Source organism: Balaenoptera acutorostrata, chromosome 10 (assembly GCF_949987535.1).
Source record: "Balaenoptera acutorostrata chromosome 10, mBalAcu1.1, whole genome shotgun sequence".
NCBI lineage: Eukaryota > Metazoa > Chordata > Mammalia > Artiodactyla > Balaenopteridae > Balaenoptera > Balaenoptera acutorostrata.
Genome location: NC_080073.1, coordinates 5,189,313 through 5,196,471, shown reverse-complemented (window position 1 = coordinate 5,196,471; position 7,159 = coordinate 5,189,313). Strand labels below are relative to the sequence as shown.

The window sequence follows — 7,159 nt, the reverse complement described above, 5'->3', positions numbered from 1 at the left end:
TCACCCTTATCCCAGGCTCAGCGCAAAGGCCACCTCTTCCCGGAAGCCTCCCGGGTCCTTCAACCCATCTGGGTCTTCCCTGACCTCCCACCAAAACTTGCTGTGGGTCATTCTTGTATTTCCATATTTTAAAATGTGCTTTGTCAATGCACTGCCCTCCCGTATCCAACATGATAGAAGAAAATGAATGCAAGCCCCCTGGTCCCATGGATTTGGATCCTCACCTGGCCTCCACTACTTCCTAGCTCTGAGAACTTGGGCAGGGAGGGAACCTCAACTGTGAAATATCGGTGAGAACACCTATCTCACAGGACTGTGGTGAGAGTCAAGATTGGATGCAAAGCGGCTGGCACATATGAAGGCCCAATAACTTGTTAGGTGGTCACATAAAATACACGATACCAAATGAATTTGAATTTCAGATAAACGATTTGTTTTTGGTGTAAGTATATCCCAAATAGTACATGCAGGTTCTGTGTTCCCCTTCACAGACACATGATGTTAAGGATTATCGTTCATTTTGTTAGATGTGCTGATGATATTGGGAATATACATATACAGTCAGTCCTCATGATTGGCAGATTCTGCATTTGCAAATTCACCTCCTGGCTAAAATGTATTTGTAATGCCAAAACCAATATTCACAGTACTGGATCACTTACAGACACACACATGCGTAGACAGGAGAAAAATTTGAGTCTCCCAATATGCGTGTTCTCAGCTGAAGTCAACCGGTGATACTCTGTCTTGTTTCAGCTCTCATATCATAAACAAGTGTGCTTTTTGCCATCTCGTTAGTGCCACGTTTTTCATGTTTTTGTGATTTGTGTTGGTAATTTTTAAATGAACCCCAAGGGGCTTCCCTGGTGGCGCAGTGGTTAAGAATCTGCCTGCCAATGCAGGGGACACGGGTTCGAGCCCTGGTCCGGAAAGATCCCACATGCTGCAGAGCAACTAAGCCCGTGCACCACAACTACTGAGCCTGCGCTCTAGAACCCGCGAGCCACAGCTGCTGAGCCCGCAAGCCACAAGTACTGAAGCCCGCGCACCTAGAGCCCGTGCTCCACAAGAAGAGAAGCCACCGCAATGAGAAGCCCACGCACCGCAACGAAGAGTAGCCCCCACTCGCCACAACTAGAGAAAAGCCCACACGCAGCAACGAAGACCCAATGCAGCCACAAATTAAAAAATTAATAAAATAAAATAAATTTATAAAAAATTTAAAAATTTAAAATAAATAAAATGAACCCCAAGCAGAGTGCTTAAGTGCTGTCTAGTGTCCCTAAGCCAAGAATGCCATGACGTGCCTTACGGAGAAAATATACTTGTTAGATGAGATTTGTTCAGGTGTGAGTTATACTGATGTGGGCCATGAGTTCAATGTTCATGAATCTACAACAGACATTAAAGTGTTTTTAAACGAAAGCACACATAAAACAAGGTTGTGTATCGATTGGTTGATGAAAATGTTGTGACCAGAGGCTGCCAGGAACCGACCTGCATTCCCTTAGAAGCAATGGTTCAGTGTTCACCAATTCAGTGTTCATGGTGACTCTATAGAACTTCTGTGAATAACAAGAATCAACTCTATAGATATATATGTAATAAAATTTAAATTCTTACCTGTTAGAGTCACATACTTAAATATTATGAGTGAAATTATATGATGTCTGGAATTGCTTTAAAATACACCAGCAGTGGGGAAAAGGTGTATTTATGGAGAGTGTAAAAGAAACAAGATACCAAAGGTTGAAGATGCTGGAAGCGATCTACTTTTTTTTTTTTTTTGCGATCTACTTTTGTGTATGTTTGAAAAGGACCATAACAAAAGGTTTAAAATACACACTGTTGGGAGTTCCCTGGTGGCCTAGTGGTTAGGATTCCGCGCTGTCACTGCTGTGGCCTGGGTTCAATTCCTGGTCGAGGAACTGATTTGCCGAAAGCTGCACCACACAGTGGGGAGGGGGGGGGGGAACACCAAGGAGAAAATCTTGGGGGAAGAATATCTTGTTCATTAGCTTTAGCTCTGGACCCTCTGTGGGGACAGGGCTCCAGATGATGGCCCCTGAGATCCCATTATGGGCGCTTCCCAAGCCGAGTGCCGAGCACCTGCTGAGGTTGTGGAGACCTGGCTCTAGTCTCAGCGCCACCTCAGACTTGCTCTGTTACCTCTGGCAATTCACGGTCGGTGCCTCTGAGCCTTTTTTCTTATCAGTTAAGTAAGGAAGTTGAACTGGACACCCTCGGAGTTCCCTTTCATTTTTAAAAGCCTCTCATTCTAAATCCAGTATTTCCTCCATTGGCATGTTCTGGTGCAATATTACAGCCTCCCTCCACCTCTCTCTTCCCAACCCAAACCATCCCGATACCACTATTCTGTGAATCTTGCTCAAGTTCTCCCTTTTTTGCAACGTTCTAACCAGGAAGCTATTCGGCTTTTGATTTCTCTAAAATCTGAACTCCTGAGCTGAGCAGTTAAGGCCCCTGCAGGCAGACCACCCACTTAATGCCACGTCTTGAGCTCTTTCTACTAGAAGCTCACAGTCAAAGAGGACCAGGAATCGGGGACAGCATAGGGGGCACCAGACTATTGTGGGAACACAGAGGCAAGTCACCCAAGCCAGCCTGGGGAAGCAAGAGGAAGTCTCCTGAGGAAGAGATATCTGAGCTGAGGCCTAAAGGGTGACCAGGAATCACTGCTCCAGACAGGGGAGAAGGATGTTCCAGGTAGAGACAACAGCGTGTGGGAAGGCCTGGAGACAAGAGAAAGTTGGGAAAGGTCCAGATTTCAAAGCCTGTCTCACCTAGCCCCATAAATCTCTCTGGCACAATTTGCCACCCATCCCTGTCACCCACCTTCCCCACCTGCCCAGCATGTGTGGTATGTGTGCTGGGGACCCTGGGGTTCATATTTAGGAAGGTGTTTATTGGACTCCCTACCAGGCCTCCTTTAAAATAACCAGGTGGGAGAAGCTTTTACAATTCCCAGGGCACTTTTGTTTTGCTCCTCCCTCATAATCCTGACGACCCATTTTTCAATAGAGGAAACTGTGGCTCAGAAAGGTTAAGTCACTCACTCAAGACCACACAGCCAGTGAGCGGGGAGGTGGGGATGCAAATGCAGGTCTGACTCCCGGCCTGTTGTCCTTGACTTGTCCTTGACGCTGCACAGGGCGGCCAGTGCCCACAGTGGCTTTTGGTCAGTGCCCTGTGCGAGGGGGCACTTCTTACAGTTTCCCTGCATGCTGCACTTATACAAAAGCATTGAGAAAGCTGAGGTCTGCCGGCTCTCAGCGGACCCACTTCCTCAGGGCTGGGGTCATATCAAGTCCGGTCGCTTCAAGAGTCCCATCTCCCCAGGGGCGAGGACCCAAAGTCCTTAGACCTGAGTTCTGAGTCTAGTCCTATCACTCTAACTCCAATACCTCCCAGCTACGTGACATTGGATAAGTAACTTAGATCTCATCTGTAAAATGGATCTTGCGGGATTGTTGTGGGGATTAAACGAGAACAGCATCTGTGCAGGGGGGTATCGCTACGATCGCGGGGAAGGCAGCAAAGAGGACGCGCCGCCTCTGCCTTACACCTCGCGAGGAACCAGCAGCACCCACCGAAGACCCGCCTTACGACCCTGCGCAGGTGCGCTCCGCAAACACCCGGTGGGCCCGCCCTCGGGCTCTGCGGCTGCGCAGTCGTCCGGCTTTGCGGCCGCACTGCTTGACGGCAGCGGTGTCCGCCCCCCCGCCCGGCGTTGCTGGGGTAACGGCGAGCGCGTGGGGCAGAGGAAGGTAAGGCTCCGGGGTCCGGGAGCAGGTGGTGTCCCGGGGCGCTGAGGGCGGTGCCGCAGCACAAGTGGGGGTCTCCGCCGCGGGAGGAGACATCGCCTTTTTCGAAAGCCCTCCGGGGCGAGAGCGCAAACAGGCCCACAGAAGTTCCCCGGGTCTCAGAGTCGCACCAGACTGGGCCGGGACGCGGGGCCTGGCTTCCTTGTTCCACCGGAATTAGCCCCTTTCCCCTTCTCCGTGTACCTGTAGCCCTCTTCTTTATGTCCTTTCTGGAAACATTGACGCCACGTCCATTGCTGGGGGCAGAGGACGTCAAGGTGCACCTGACACAGGCTCTGCCCAAGTGGAGCTTTAGCCGCTAGTAGGGTTGCTGGGGGCGCCACTCTAGGGAACCAGCAAAGGGATGCGTAATGACAAGGAGTTGCGGGTTTGTTGGGCCCTTAACAGTTCTTGATCATTAGTTGCAGCTACAGCGTCCGTCGGTCTAGCACTTCACATGGTAGCCCCAGTACCAGGCTCCTTCGCACAGTTACCCATCTAATCCTCACAACAGCTTGCAAAGGTTTATCGTTTGTTTACATGTCTAGTCTCGGGTTCTAACCTGAAAGCTCCCCAGAGGCAGGATTGTTTGCCTTCTCCCTTTAATCCTTGCCTCCCCTGGCCCAGGAGGTACGCATTTGGAGCTTCAACGGTTTTTTAATTGGGAGAATGTGAGTTTTGCTGAGTAGGAGGTTTTAACCAGGCTGGTTTGGCAAGGTGGGCCCACGGGGTTGGAAAGTTAAATGAAGCTACCTCCCCCCTTTTTGTTTTACTTTGTTTTGTTTGGAATAAACGTTTACTGAACACCTAAAAGGTGTTAGCTTTTCCCTCAAGGGAAGAATTAGGAACAAGTCCTGCTTTTGATAGAAGAGTAAATGTACTTAGCAGTATTGGTGCCTCGAGTTGGTATGCCCAGGTTTAGAAAAGGAAAAGTAACAGCTCCTTCCTTACAGGTGCATAGCAGTCAACCCCTGAGTCCCTTTCCTCATCTGTACAGTGGAGATCGCTGTTGGCATTGAGTTTGAATAGGCCATCCTATCACCAGTAGTTGACAACTTTGGCTACATATTGAAATCACCTGGGTCCCAGCCCAGAATTTCTGATGTAATTGTAGGTGAGGCCTGGGCATTGGAAGTTTCAGAATTTCCCCAGGTGATTCTAAGGGCAGCCAAGCCTTGAGAGCCACTGTTATATATGACCCCAGTTTAATTTTCTTAATCTTTTCTTTTAAACTTTTTTTTTTTTCTCTCTGCCCTGCCGAGTGGCTTGTGGCATCTTAGCTCCCCAACCAGGGATTGAACCCGGCCCCTCACCAGTGAACGCATGGAGTCCTAACCACAGGACTGCCAGGGAATTCCCTCTTAATCTTTTCAGTTGTCATTCCCAGCTTGAGAAGCTGCACAGGCATCAAGCCTTCACATCCCAAACCCCCTGACCGATGGCCCAGTCCTTCCTATACATTTGTGTGTGCTTCAGACAGAGGTCCTCTTTGAAGCCAGTCTTCTCACCGTGCCCTATCTCCCTGCCTTACTGGCCTCTCATCTTCCCAGCTGTGGCCAAATCACCTGCCCTCTCTAAGCCTCCATTTACTCATCTGTGAAATGCGGGTAGTGGTACCCACGTGTGTAGCATTGGCACAGTCAGTGCCTGGCATGTTGTACCTCCCAATGATGGTTAGCTGTTGTAATTGTACTCACATCCCACATCTCATCTCCCATCGTGCTGGTCTCCTATCTTGGCACTGAAGAAACATTTCTTAAATGCCTATTGCAGATATGGAGGAATAACAAACTCAATCCTTTCTCCCCTGCTTTGCCTTCCAAGTTCTGCACAAGGCAACTCTTCTACGAAACTATGACACGAGAGATCTTCTGGTTTGTCCTCTTGAATTTTTTCAGCTTTATTGAGAGGTGATTCATATACAATAAAATTCACCCTTGTGAAATGTACAATTCAGTGATTTTAATATATTCAGAGTTATGCTGCCAACACCATCACTGCAATCTAATTGTAAAGCTTTTTCACCCCTCAAAATACACCCCATACCTATTGGCAGTCATTCCCCATAGCTCCCTTCCCCCAGCACCTGGCAATCACTAATCTACTTGGTGTCCCTTTGGATTTGCCTGTTCCGGACGTTTCATATTAATGGTCTTATACAATGTGTGGTCTTTTGTGACTGGCTTCTTTCACTCCACATAATGCTCTCAAGGTTCACACACGTTATAGTCTGTGTCAGTACTTCATTCCTCTGTTAATTGCTGATAATATTCCATTATATGGATATAGCCCATTTTGTTGATCCATTCATCTGTTGATGGACATCTCGGTTGTTTCTACTTTTTGACTGTTATGAACAATACTGCTGTAAACATTCATGTACATATTTTTTTAAATTAATTAATTTATTTATTTTTGGCTACATTGGGTCTCCGTTGCTGCGCGTGGGCTTTCTCTAGTTGTGGCGAGCGGGGGCTACTCTTTGTGGCAGTGCACAGGCTTCTCATTGTGGTGGCTTCTCTTGTTGTGGAGCACGGGCTCTAGGTTCACGGACATCAGTAGTTGTGGCATGTGGGCTCAGTAGTTGTGGCTCCTGGGCTCTGGAGCGCAGGCTCAGTAGTTGTGGGACACGGGCTTCATTGCTCCGTGGCATGTGGGATCCTTCTGGACCAGGGCTCAAACCCGTGTCTGCTGCATTGGCAGGTGGATTCTTAACCACTGCGCCACCAGGGAAGTCCCGTGTACAAATTTTTGTACGAACGTGTTTTCAGTTTTCTTTTACCTATCCAGGAGTGGAATTGCTGGAATATATGGTTACTTATTGTTTAACATTTGAGTGGCTTCCAGACTGTTTTCTAGTTCTATTCAATTTGAAGATGAAGAAACTGGGTTCAGGGAGCTTTACGTGGGGTGTTGAAAGCCACATGATCGTAATGGCAGCTTTGCATATATGGAACGCCTACTAAGAGCCAAATTCTTGATGTGCTTGCTGTCACATGTGCAGAGGTGGCACTAAACTGGGATTTTGAGGGTTCGTGGAAAACTGGGAATCTTTTGTGGCAGGAACCTTCTGTCATGCAAACTTGGGTTGGAGTACAGAGTTCTTGCCATCAAGTGTCATAGCTCATTTTTGCCTTTTTTTTTTTTTTAGAATGTAATAGCAATCTGAAAGGGAAAATCCTAAACAAACCAGGCAAATTGAAACAGAACTTTTTCACTTGTTTGAGGGAATTTAATTGGAAGTTCTTGAAGTTAGCCATTAAACATTTTCTCTTTCTTAAAAATCTCAAAGGTAATATATACAAATCAAATACTAGCCAAAGGTTAAGTTATAA

At 47.6% G+C, this 7,159-nt stretch overlaps 1 protein-coding gene across 2 annotated transcripts in view; it reads left to right on the top strand.

Moving 5' to 3' along the window:
• Positions 1–3,731: 3,731 nt before the first annotated feature.
• TSEN2 (tRNA splicing endonuclease subunit 2) overlaps positions 3,732–7,159 on the top strand; it is a 50,677-nt gene continuing 47,249 nt past the window's right edge. For both annotated transcript variants that reach the window (XR_451986.2, XM_007192592.2), the window contains exon 1: positions 3,732–3,788. The gene's annotated coding sequence lies outside the window, so the exon portion shown is untranslated. The remainder of the gene's footprint in view (positions 3,789–7,159) is intronic.